This window comes from Pinus tabuliformis, chromosome 4_1, assembly GCF_031772625.1.
Source record: "Pinus tabuliformis cultivar Carrire ecotype Pingquan chromosome 4_1, CPIR1, whole genome shotgun sequence".
In the NCBI taxonomy this organism is placed as follows: Eukaryota; Viridiplantae; Streptophyta; class Pinopsida; order Pinales; family Pinaceae; genus Pinus; species Pinus tabuliformis.
In genome coordinates, this window is record NC_142303.1 from 199723329 (window position 1) to 199737568 (window position 14240).

Below are 14240 nucleotides of genomic sequence, written 5' to 3' on the forward strand. Positions count from 1 at the left end.
AAATAACCCATTAACAATAAGCTATTGAGAAGAATGGACCATCTTTGCATTAAAGGTAATCAAAAAAGGAACCATTAAAACCTGAGCCTTGGTGTTGTGCAAGCTCCTTCCAGGGTCCACAAGAGTCTTCCTCTACTTTGACAAAGCTCACCCACTTCCAAGTAGAACAAGTAAAGATGACAATCTCTCCTCACAAGCTTCTAAATGGGAGTCCTAATTCCTGCAGCATTTACCCTTAGAAATCTATAGCTTTCAACCTTCTTCCTTCTGGCTCAATGCCTCTTTTTATAGTGCTCAAGAGGAAGTTAATCAGGTCCACCATCAATGGATAGTCCCCTCTTTGGATGGGATCACTCCTTATTGATGGGATAAGTTCCTCTTTGATAGGAGTGCATGAACCATCTGGAGGCGCTCAATATTCATCCAAGAACCTTCTAGAAAGCTCTAGAAGTGACCACAAGTAAGTTTTTGAAGATGAAACTTGCGCATTTTAACCTTTTCAGAGGGACGCACCTGCCCCTTAAGATACAGAGCGTCCTTGGACGCAGACCTTGTGAACAAAAGGTGCGTGCCCGCAGACAAGGCTTGAGAGAACCTGCGTACCTAGAGATAAACATATTTTACAAGGACTTTCTCTCTTTCTTGGATTTTGACATGAATAGCAGAGGCCTAAGACTTGCTCAAAAGGGTAGTATGACTGTTGATTGAGCCATACTGACTGTAAATAGCCATGGTGACATTTTTTAGTGTAACACTAGTCCTCATTAATTTCTTTAGATGTTCAAATGACACTCTCATTAGTTGATGCTCAAGCCTTAATGACTCTGCTAGATGATCATTTAAACGTGCTGGAGGATTAGGAGCAACAATTGAGGATACTGCATTGCCATTTGCTAATGCTTCATTTTCCATCTTGAATCTTGATAGCCCGCCAAGGGTATATGAGGCTATGAATATTTGATCAAGATCTGGACCTGCAACATCAATTCTCCAGCATCACTTTTCCAGAAGAATTCTCTTTCCCACGCGACCCCTCTCTAACTTCATCCAACACACTTGGAGATTTTTGGTTGCTCATTCAAGGTAGCCTCTGCTACATGAAAAACTGGATTTGATTTATTTTAGATTCGTCATCTTTGTTTGAAGTAGACTGATCTTGGAAAGATTCAAAGCTTGTCGTATACGAGTAATGGATGAAGGAGCAGAAGGCATTTTTGATTTGATTATTAAATTGCCAGACTTAGATTGCTGATGATGCTTTGTTTTGTGTTTGTACTTTTGCAGAGATAGGAGCTGAGGAAGCTGCTCCCTTTTGAAGAGCTGGAGATAAATTACATAATCTAAAACAACATATTAATGATTTCTTCTTCAAAACAGGGTTTTGAAGAAGAATCAATCTCTGACATGAGACGGAGTCTAACATCGGCTCCACTTGGGATGGCAGCTGCCGCTCCGTGGAGGTGCCAAGAACCGCAGAACTTTGGGAGAGCAGACAGTGCCTCCACCCATTGGGCAATGGAGTCATCATCAACACAACTCTTGACTTAATTTTCACACTGAAACTGAACTGAAACAATCTTCAAGCAAACTAAAACAAGATGCTGCCCTTATGGCTGCTTATTTATTTACACAACCTACTCTAATCTGCTGTACAAACAATAGATCAGGTAATGCTAAAATGCCATATTAACCATTCAAGTAAACCTGACAATGAAGCCGCTTGAGAATGCTGCCACGAAGTCACAGATGCAGTTGCTGGCAGCCCTTCATGCACGTACTGACCCTGGTCACGGAAAATACAGCCTGATCTATCAATCAAACTGAAAAATGTGTCCATGTATGCCGCAATAGGATCACGGAAGCCAGACTCTGTTGGCTGCCCCAACTCTGCAACACATACTTCCAGCTGCACACTGTCAATGTAAACATCTATAGGCAAGCCTGTTATTGCTTTTTACGAAGAAGGAAGGATATCCAAGAACTTTTTAGGGTCTTGGAAATCATATGACTGAATCTGCTCATCGAGATACTGAATCTCATTTTCAACTCTTTCCAACAACTAACTCACAAATCTAGTTTTGCTTTCAAGATGAAGCTTCAGAGATTTCAAACATTGAAGGAAAATACTGAAAAATTCTTCATTAATTTCAATATCTACTAACCACTCTCTAACTCCGTTTAGAGCTTCACAAAGTGCAGGGTCTGCCACATACCCTACCATTGCATGAACAGATCAGCATGCGTTGGAATGTCTGGATCGAGTTGGAGTCGCCAGTGAATGATTTCAGCCTTTCAAGTGTCTGATCGGTGTCCACCATCAACCATCAGATCTGAACTTGATACATGTACTAGGGTGAAATGCAAATGAAGTGCTGTATTCACAAGCTCACGGAGATTGACTGAAGCAGCGTTTATCTACTAACGCCGATGTAAAACAAGAGCGTTTTCGAAGGCTACCTGGTGTAACTTCAGGCTCCGTCTAAGACTTACGAAACAAACACATCAATCCACAAACAAGTTTGTTCTCCCCAGTATGGTCGCCAGTATGTTAGCGCTTGAGATTTCACCTCAGTCTGAGAAAGGTAAACCTCAAGGCAACATCAAACCATTTAGCCTCGTAGCTAGCCCTACGTGGCAGGAGAAGGCTCTCTCCGGTCAATCTCGGCAGATCTTCAATGGGATGAGATGACCAACAAGGTAACACTGATATTAGGCTAGTAAACTGATTCAAAAGGTTGTTTTGGGGTTTTTAATTAAATAACGGGGTTTTTCTGGGCTGCATGGGAAAAATCACAGCTTGAAACAGAGAAATATAATGAACAACAGAGGTTATTCGAATGAGGCAAGGTAGGCAAAACATTTAGCATCAAATCTAGTTTTAAACGGGATGGCAAGACTGGTGAGGAGCTAAGGAGGGAAAACAATAACTTTGAATCCTCTTTAAACAGTAGAAAACATTTAAACATGAACAAACTTATAGGCAGAGCATGGCAGGCATGAATTCTTACCTAAACACTTCATTTGTTCAGTTAGAAATGATCATGTAGTGAAATGAAACATAACAGATTACATATGAAACAAGGGAAAAACTAATGCTAAATCATCATGCCACAGGGATCTCAGAAATCAGAGCTGTGAAATTTTCATTAAAAATCCCTGCCAAAAACTATACATTGAAAGCTATGTTCTCCAGCACTCTCAGCACTCAAAACTCTCCCCTCTCTCCTACCACCAAATGGATTTTTTCTTTTAACATATGAAACAAAACACAGCTGGGGGAAAACCAATCGACCCCAAGACCCGGCATTTGTTTTTATCATTAAATAAAAATAAACTAAAAAAACAATCAGCGCTTCCTGAAGAGAGAATAGCGCTCTTTCCACTGAAATCTGTTGAATCTGGTGAATAGGTGGCATTACAGGTGTCACTCCCTTTGCTAAAAATAAACATAGGCAATCGCTCCTCGTTTTCTGCTGTGAATCGTTTGGATTCATCTCCAAACAATTATACCCGCTTTGAATATGTAGCCTCAACCTGCCTTTTGATTTCTGAGTTCATACGTTTGAACAAATCCTTAAAGAGCAAAGCAATTAACTGACCCGCAAGCTCCAGTCATTTATTCAGTCCTTATCATCAATGGCATCTGATTTAAGCATGGCCCCTCAGCAGCAGAGGTGACAAACCTCTTTTCAAATAACTTGAATATACAATCTACATCTCTATCAAAATACATTTGCGCATTGCGATGAGAGACAGAAACCATTTGTGGAAAGTCAATCATTGTTACATTTTCCTCGTCATCAATCATAATATTGAACTCATTGAAATCACAGTGGATGAGACCGTGTTCTGCCAGTCGAACAATTAGGCCAATTATAATATTAAATGTTTGTTTTGGATGTTGTAGCTGCTTAACTTGGACCCTGGAACAAGAGACATCAGAACACAATGTCGATTACATTATACTGCATTAGGAACTGGAAAACTGTGTTCTTCAAGGGCCTTCATAAAGGAAAATTCTTTAAGAGCGGCAAGTCTTGAAAGGTAGAGCCAATTATAGCTGTTTCGATGTCCCAAATAGTCACGCTTAGATTTAACAGCTCTAAACGATGTCCGACCCAATCTGTGCAATTTCATTGCCAATGTTCTACCATCTTCTGTGGCAACCTCGAAAAAATCTGATTCTTTCCCAACACCTATTCGACGACCAACACCTACAATCATGCCGCGGTTTGCCAATGTCTTTATTGCAAGAAAGTCATATCCCAAAATGCGATTCAACATCATCTCCTTTCTTTGCATTGAAGCTATGTGCTGTATGCAGTTCTGCTACTCATTCCTGAAAGGCTGGAAGATTTATAGTATGCACTTAGTGCTGTAGACATAACCATTTGGTAAAACCAAAGGTGGATTATCTTCATCCATTAGTTCTTTTGAAATGTAGCACACAAGCTTAGAATGGATATGCTTTGAGAAAGGTAAATCTGAAGCCAGATTCCTGAAGCTTTCCTGTGACAGTGGGTCTTATTTTGTACAATTTTCCTCGTAGCAAAATTGAGTCTTAAGAGAAGATAACCCAGCTTGTAGGTAAATATTCAGCAGTGGTTCAACAATCATTCCATATAGTTTGCAGAACTCCTCCTTGAATTGCTGGATCAAATTATCCCATTGCTTTGCGTCAAATAATACCTTGTATGTTGCACAATCAGTATTGCTTCTGAAAGCAAGAGTAGCCATCACATGCTGAAGCTCTTTCATATTGGTGGAACCCCATGGTGCAAGATGCTTCCGAGCATATGCAGTTGCATCCATGCTATGGTCAACTCGAACAAGCTCAATAAACTCTTGCAGCCTGAGCTGGAACTCTAACTTGCTCTTAACCTTCTTCAGCTTAGATTTATTTTCAGCGCACCAAGCTAGTGCAGGAGCACAGTCCCTATTTTGCAAGCATTCTACGACCTTCTTTGCATCCATAAACACATTAATATCTACAAGATCCTGTATGGCACTATCCTCGACAAGTTTCATAGCAATGTCATAATAGGAGAAGCGTAGAATATAGTCAACAAGTATCCTCGTATGTTGTTCCATTCCTGCTGATTTTCTGCCCAAAGCACACTCAAATGGTCCAACCTGGCACGACACCTTTGAACTTGCAACTTCTCACTCTTGTTGCTCTCATCTAGCTTTCTTTTCAAGCCCTAAAGTCGTGAAACAAGAGAATTCAGATGTTGAACAACCTCTTTTTTGACATGTCCCTCTGTGCTGCTTCTGTAACACCTGACATTACAGCATTCATCTCTTTCTCAATAGTTCGATTGCTAGTCCTCATTAATTTCTTTAGATGTTCAAATGGCACTCTCATTAATTGATGCTCAAGCCTTAATGACTCTGCCAGATGATCATTTAAACGTGCTAGAGGATTAGGAGCAACAATTGAGGATACTGCATTTCCATTTTCTAATGCTTCATTTTCCATCTTGAATCTTGATAGCCTGCTAAGGGTATATGAGGCTATGAATATTTGATCAAGATCTGGACCTGCAACATCAATTCTCCAGCATCACTTTTCCAGAAGAATTCTCTTTCCCACGCGACCCCTCTCTAAATTCATCCAACACACTTGGAGATTTTTGGTTGCTCATTCAAGGCAGCCTCTGCTACATGAAAAACTGGATTTTGATTTATTTTAGATTCGTCATCTTTGTTTGAAGTAGACTGATCTTGGAAAGATTCAAAGCTTGTCGTATACGAGTAATAGATGAAGGAGCAGAAGGCATTGTTGATTTGATTATTAAATTGCCAGACTTAGATTGCTGATGATGCTTTGTTTTGTGTTTGTGCTTTTGCAGAGATAGGAGCTGAGGAAGCCGCTCCCTTTTGAAAAGCTGGAGATAAATTACATAATCTAAAACAACAAATTAATAATTTCTTCTTCAAAACAGGGTTTTGAAGAAGAATCAATCTCTGACATGAGACTGAGTCTAACAGATCGCAGAACTATGAAGGAAGTAGTAGATTCATAGGATGGAAAGCTCTGGAAAGAGGCCATGGTTAATGAAACCACATCTTTGCACAAAAATGAGGCTTGGGATCTAGTGGAGTTTCCAGCTGGAAGGAAACCCATTGGAAACAAATGGGTGTTCAAGAAGAAGACAAATGCTCAGTTAGTACAAAAAGGTTATTCCCAGGTTCCAAGGATTGACTTTGGTGACATTTTTCTTATGTTGCCAAGGTAGCTTCTATTAGATTACTTTTATCTGTTGTTGTTGCTTTTGATTTTGAGGTAGAACATATGGATGTGAAGACCACATTTCTTCATGGGGATCTGGAAGAAGAGTTGTACATGAATATACCTAAAGTTTTTGTGGTGAACGGTAAGAAAGAACTGGTATGCAAGTTAAAGAAGTCTCTCTATGGGTTAAAACAGTCACCAAGGATGTGGTATCAGAAATTTGATACATTTATATGGGGACAAGGCTTCACTAGAAGCAAAGAAGATCACTCTGTGTATTTTAATTTAATTGGTGACCCTATTATTTATCTGGTCTTGTATGTGGATGATATGTTACTGGTTGGAAATGACAAAGAAATTATCCACGATTTGAAGACCCAATTGTCCTCCAAATTTGACATGAAAGATTTTGGTGCTGCAAACCATATTTTTGGAATGGAAATTAAAAGAGATCGGGTAAAGAGAAAGCTCTGGTTAAACCGGAGGAACTATGTTAAGACAATACTACAGAGGTTTAATATGCATGATAGTAAATTGGTGAAGGTTCCTATTCTTGTAGGTATGAAGTTAACTACTGAATAGTGTCCCAAGACATAAGAAGAGGAAGAGGACATGTCCCATGTTCCATATGCAAGTGTAGTCGTTATCCTGATGTATGCGATGGTCTGTACTAGACCAGACATTGCACATGCAGTGAGAGTATTGAACAGGTTGATGTAAAAATAAGGGAAGGAGAAATCGATGATAGTGAAGCGGGTTTTCAGGTATTTGTGTGGCACTAGTGATTATGGTTTGTACTACCAAGGAAGACCAAGATTGGACATCGTGTTGGATATTCGTGGCTTTGTATATGTAGACTAGGCTAGAGATATGGATTAGAGAAGATCTACAAGTGGGTATGTGTTTAACCTATTTGGAGGTGCAGTCAGTTGGATGATTAAGAAACAATTTGTAGTGGCACTATCAACTACAAAGGCAGAATACATGGCAGCCATTCATGCAAGCAAGGAAGCAGTTTGGTTGTAGAGATTGTGTGTAAGTATGGGGTTAGTAAAGGGAGCTATAAGGATAGACTGTGACAACCAAAGTGTAATTTTCTTGGCAAAGAACCCTGCTTAACATTCAAAGACAAAGCACATTGATGTTCAGTATCACATTGTGAGGGATATGATAGAAGAAAAGATGGTGTTGCTGGTAAAGGTGGACACTTTGAAGAATACTGCAGATGCATTGACAAAATATGTGAGCTTTGAGAATTTCTCTTGGTGTAGAGAAAAAATGGGTGTTGCAGGGATGGATAAATGACTAATCTCTCATGTGTCCCCTTGAGGAAAGAAAACAAAAAGTGGGAGAATGTTGGGTTTTGTTATATTCTTTCCACGACTAGCTGCCCTAGTTAACCCAGCGGTTAGAGGGGGAGTGAATCCCCCCCTTCATTGCGTTGATTGTGCAGCAGGGGGGTCACAAGTGGGCAGAAGCACCCCTCTACAGGGCGCTTGAAGGGGTAGGTAAGCCCCCTCTATGGGATCCATGGAAATGCCCGAGAGAATTTTTTTTGGAACCTATATTTGGTGGGGGGACCTACCTATTGTTTTGTGCATGGTTTCCTCACATGATTTTGGGCGCAATGGTTTACGGTCCATGGTATTGGATGCTTCAACATGTATATATATCTGTTGTAACACTGAAAGGAAGATAATGAAAAATCAATCTGGTAGTCTCGATTTTTGGATCCAGGGGAAATCTCTGTGTATATTTGTTTTATGTGTTATGCTCTCGCTATTGTTTATTTTCTGTGTTTTCAAATTCTTATGCAGGTAATTTCTCTACAGGGTTAAAAACTACAATATAAATATTCTCCTTTGATTGGACGACTTTCAAATTAATGGGTCTTCCTTCTTGCATTAAAAAAACACCAATTCCATTTCCTTAGGCATAAAATTCCATGATAAAGGTTTTTATGAATTATGGCATAGATAAGACCGGTGTTTGACACCTTGCCTCTTTCAGATATTCAAAGGCCTTCATTGCTTCTCGAGTCCAAGAAAATGCATATTTCTTCAGTAATATTGTTATAGGTTCTACTATTTTCCCAGAATTCTTAACAAACTTGCGATAATACCATGTCAACCCGAGAAATCGTCGCAGATGCTCTATGGAATGTGGGGATTTTAATTCCTTAATGGATTTAATTTTTCTAGGGTCTACCTTGACACCTTCATGAGATACAATATGACTAATATATTCCAGTTCCTGCACTCTAGAGAAACATTTGGAGGTTTTTGCATATAATGCTTTTCAACTAATAACCTTTTTTCTTTTTCTTTATATAAACTAATGATCTATTCATTAATAAAGAAGAGAGTACCAAGTTTTCAAAATGAAATTAGTCTCACCCCAACTAGGTTTTTTGGCCAATGATATCACCATATTACAAAAAAATAAAGCAAATCCTAAGAGACGAAAAGCGCCAAAAGACAAAAAAATGAGAATAACATGTGTGACCATGCTTAATCATCATAAGTAATTGATGTTGGATTGTCTGGCCTAGTCCCTCGAGGGGGAGGGGGCAATATGAACACTCAACATGTTGTTCGAAGTGAGATAGTCATGTTTTGAGCTTCTCTACCTTTTTAAAGAGTAAATACTAATCCCAGCAAATCACCACAATCCTTTCAATGACATGGCATTGATGGTAACACACCTAATTTAGCGTGGTAATGAAAACCTCATGCTATTCATTTATGATATTGTGGTGTGCGTCAAGGTGACCTAGAATGGACTGGTGCATGTCACAGAAGGCATTAGAGAAAACTTGCATGCATGTCTCTCCATGTTGCTTCGACCCCTCACACCTTCTCCACCCCCACGAATGACATCACCACACTTACCACTACCAACTGCACATCCACTCTGAACTGAACTCCCACCATGTTTGTCACCACTATCTTTTGACAACGCTCCGCTTACATTCCTAGCAGCATGCCCACCCCTTTTAGGTTTTTCGATAGCCTTACCCGAGCAAAATTTTCTTCTCGACTAACTCGGCATAGCTCCCCCCCTCAAGGCCTATAAATGCGAATGACATGGTAGAGGTCATATAACAAGAGCCAAAGAAGACACCCCTAATGGAGGACAAACAATGATCTCCAGAACCACAGGGCAAGCTAAGGACCAAAGTGAAGCAGACACCCACCTGTGATTAAGTTGCATAATCCTTCCCCTAGAACTCACAAGCACCACAGTCTTTCTTAGAGGTAGGCGAGGACATCCACAAACATGAACCATGTGTGCGAAACTCATCGTTGTTCAACTCCATTGACTCAGAAATCTCCTCGGAATAGAGGCGCGAGTGAAAGTCCTTGACGCCTGAGAACAGACACATGAGAGACAAAAATAAGCCAAAAAGGAGTCTAAATGAATCCCACTAGACCTCCATACAACCTCCGAGACCAATTATTGCTCACCTAGTGATGTGTATCATAATTCCATGTTAAGACTACAAAAAGAGGAAAAACGAGAAGATTATAAGTGGACAAAAGATCCAAACACACACACATAAGAACTTGAAGCTTTTGTAGGCCTTTCACAGTGGAGGAAGGTGAAACGAAATTTTCTCCACCACTCCCTAAATATGAGATAACTGAAGAATTGAGACAAACTAACATTACTATGACCAAAAACTACGAGCCTCCACAATGTCACTCCAAGATCACATTCCATGAACCCAAATTTCATCATTAACCCACTAACCTTACGAGCACACATTCAGCTAGAGGATTAATGAATTCACATGCAGCACCACCTTACACCTCACAAAATGGGAGTCTTCCTTCCCTTCTGCCTTATGTAAACATTCATTGCACACCCGTGAAACACATCTTGAAGTTAGTCACCCCCATCTTGGAATCCTCCTCTTTAAGTAATAACATTAACTAAGTAAATATTTATTATTTTTTCATCCTTCATCATTGGGAATATATAAAGTATTCTCGTATAAGTGTATCTTAGAATTTTTTTTCAAAGTATACTATTGGATATCAAGGATAATAGTGTATCCCACATCATAACCATACATAAAAATATGCATAGTTTCACCTAGGTAACCATCTAGTCACATAAAATATAATACCCTCTTATGAATGACTAATGAAGCCTCATCCAATAAGGTGAGATAAAGAAATGAAAGGAAAACTCAAAATGATCCTAAGTAAAATCAGCCAAAGAACACTAAGAACTAAAATATATTTAAGAAAATGAAAAAAAAAGGGAAAACTATACCACTTAATTAAAAAGTCATAGCTCTAAAGCTTGATGGCTTAAAATAAAAAGGAATAGTAAATCAAGGAAAACACATAAGAAGATAAGAAATACTATGGTGAAGTGGTAATACTAAGAAAAATACTCCCTTTTCATGTTAGCCATAAAATAAATTGAAGACTTATTGCTAAAAAGCTATACCATTGTAATGAGCCTCCTTAGCCTACCCATGAAAACAACCATAAGACCCCATAAATTTAATTTTTTTGTCTTAGTTACAGTTAATAATTCACAGTTGTTACGATTTTCGTGAACTGAGAATCATAACTACAACGAGAGATCGAGGTAGAGATTTATATACACTCAATGTAAAAACACATGCTCTCTTGACATGCAACCCTTACAATAACTTTAATGTCTTCATACAACAATGAAACAACCTTTCCTTACATCTAATTCTCGGAAAATAAAATCTCAAGTGAAAACCTTATTTGAGGCACATGAGATTCACTCATTGATTGAAAACCTCCATGAGACAGTCAATGAGTTGGAAAAGAGAGAAAATAAATTGAAAAAGAAAATATATTAGGTGAAAACCACCTTTGAGGCACCGAGGAAGACCTACTAGTTGAAAACCTCATTTAGGGAGCTAGTAGGCCTCGGAAAAAAAAAAAAAAGAAAGGGAAAAAATATTTGTTCCATTTATCTCCCTCTGATGAATGCAGGTGCTCTTCATCCTTTGCAAGCACCAAGAACAATTTAGCACCAAAAGAAAAAATTTATAAACAACCGAGTCAGAGGAAGTCAAACTTTGACTTTCCTCTCCATTGCTCAGATGCTCCAATAGGACGAAGACCATGTTAATCCATCACCCTCATCCATTTCCAACATCCACCCATCATTCCCAATCCTTTCTCATGCATTTTCCTCAATGTCCTAAAATGCTACAGGAGGTTTATATTTTCCTATAGGAGACCAAAATAAAGAGAGAAATTTTTTTATCATATCTTGAAAAAAGTGCATGCATTGGTCACAATGTTTCATTGGGAAATTCATAAGGATGATGGTAACATGCTTAAGAAATTTAAACAAATTAAAGTGCACACTTTTCAAGAAATCAACCTCCATCACCTAGAACCATGTTTAATGTTTTTCCATATTCGTGCATCCATTGGACAAGAGATTTTATGGGGAGGTGCATAAGAATGATGGAAACATTCTCAAAAAAATTCAAGTAAATCGAGGCTACCATTTGAGAGATATGGATAAAACAATTCTTTTACACGAGGCTTTCCTCAAATGTTACAAGAGGGAACATAATTGCTATAGGAGGCAAATCTAATTATAGAAAGAAGGAAAAAGGTCATACATTATTTATGGAAGGTTGAGAGAGGCTCCCCAACACCACTTTCATCACTCCTCCACTCCATCTCACCAAGATGCAAGTCCCCATGCAAGAAGGCAGATTTAACATCCATCTGATGGACTTGCCATTTAAAAGAGGCAGCAAGGGGAATAACAAGGCAGATAGAGTTCATTTTTGCAATAGGGGAGAAGGTTTTAGTATAGTCAATGCCTTCAACTTGTGAAAATCCCTTAGCAAAAGATGATCTTTAAGCTTATCAACTTTTCCATCTGGTCCATACTTGGTTCTGTAAACCTATTTGCATCTAACAAGTTTTTGTCCTTTTGGTAGAGGAACAAGATCCCATATATCATTTGCCAATAATGAATGATATTCTTCATTCATAGCTGCATCCCAATCTGGATGGCCTGAAGCTTCTACAAAGGTGTCAGGATCATAATTTGTTGAAGCTTGAGCCAATAAATAAGAGTCTCTATCGAACTGAGAACATGTACGTCGTTGATCTATAGGATCACCGACAAGAGTGCCTGCTGCATCCCGAGTAGAATGGACCCATTTTGGAAGCTGAGGAGCTGAAGGAGGATCTTGAGAAGGTGGGGAAGAATTGTCTTCCTCACTTTCATCACCTAAAGAAGAAATATTTTCAAAAGTAGAAGAGATAGAGAGAGGTGGCTCATCCACTGAACTAGGCTCGTAGGCCGATATATTTTCAGTAAACTTTACATCTCTTCTAATGATAACATTTTTGGACTTAAGTGGAATAAGTCTATATCCTTTGACATCTGCATAATATGCAACAAAAATACATTTTTCACTCTTAGGTTCTAAAGCCTTATGTTTCTCATCTGGAATATGGGTCCATGCTTCACTTCCAAAAACACGAAAGTGACTTACATCTAGTTTAATTGAGCTCCATGCTTCTTCTGGAGTGATATTATTTAAAACCTTAGTAGGAGTGTGATTTATTATGTAATGTGCATAGTTAATTTCTTCTGCCCAAAAATTAAGACTAATTCCCTGAGACTGAAGCATACAATTAACCATTTCCTTTGAGGTGCGGTTCTTCCTTTCAGCTACACCATTTTGTTGTGGAGTATATGGAATATTATGTTGCATTTGAATTCCATTCTTAATGCAAAAGTTGATGAATTTTTTGTTAACACATTCTCCGCCATTATCAAATCTTAGCTTAAGAATTTTATGTCAAGATTGTTTTTCAACAAAGGCCTTAAAGGCTAAGAACATGTTAAATACTTCACTCTTGAGTTTTAAGAAGTATACCCAAGTGTGTCTGGAGTGTCTGGAGAAATCATCAAGGAAAGCTAAGAAATACTTGCAGCCAGAGAATGAAACAACTGGAAGTGAACCACATAAATCACTATGCACAAGCTGTAAAGGGGTTGAGGCGTGCCAAGAGGCATATTTTTCAAAACTATCCTAATGATGTTTTCCGAGTATACATCCATAACAAACATCATCTCTGCAAGATACCATTGGAAGACCTGTCACCATATTTTCTTTACATATATTCTGAAGGGAGCGATAGTTTAAGTGACCAAATTGCTCATGCCAAAGTTTGCTCACTTCATCATTATGGGCAACAAATACCGAGGGAAGATTTGATGACCCAAATTTGTTAAACTTATACAACCTTGTAGAATCATCAACAATTCCAGTAGCTAAAATCTCTATAGGATCTCTTAGGTCCTTAATTACAACATTGTGAGGTGAAATTCAACGATTTTACCTTCACCTAAATGCGTTATTTGATATACAGATAGAAGGTTGCAGGATAAGGTTGGAACACATAATACATGATTAAATTGACCATTGTCTATATGAACAATTCCAGTCCCTACAACACTAAGAGATCTATCATCACCAACATATATATTTTTGGTGTTACAATCATTTAAAGAAGAAAACATGGCTTTGGTTTTGGCCATGTGATAAGAAGCTCCAGAATCAATGAGCCACTCATGAGAATTAGAAGAAGAAGATACATTTAGTGCATATCCAGATCAAGATGTTTGACAACCACATGCAGAAAGTGTTATTCCTGAAGATGAAGTTGAAATTAAAGATTTCTCCAAATGGATGTTATGCTTCTTCATTGCTGCTTCCAAGGCTTCCATCTTCTTAAAGCATTTGGATTCTAAGTGGCCATCTCGATTACAAAAGTGGCAATTTCTATTAGTATTCTTCCCTTTTTTTTAATTTATTTGCGTTATCATTTTGTTGAATTGATTTTTCATTTTGAGGCTAAAATTGCTTAGGACCCTTCTTTGGTTTAGGACCATTCTTTTTAGGATACAACTTCTTAGGATTCTTTGAATTCAGTTGTTGTTGGGTGGTTAAGGCTTTCTTAGAAGAGTTTCC

The 14240-nt window shown here is 38.5% G+C and overlaps 2 pseudogenes; both read right to left on the reverse strand.

The window, feature by feature from the left end:
- Positions 1-3616: 3616 nt before the first annotated feature.
- On the reverse strand, positions 3617-4302 carry LOC149174910 (uncharacterized; annotated as a pseudogene).
- Positions 4303-4356: 54 nt separating this feature from the next.
- Positions 4357-5479, reverse strand: LOC149174911 (protein MAEA homolog pseudogene; annotated as a pseudogene).
- Positions 5480-14240: the final 8761 nt, after the last annotated feature.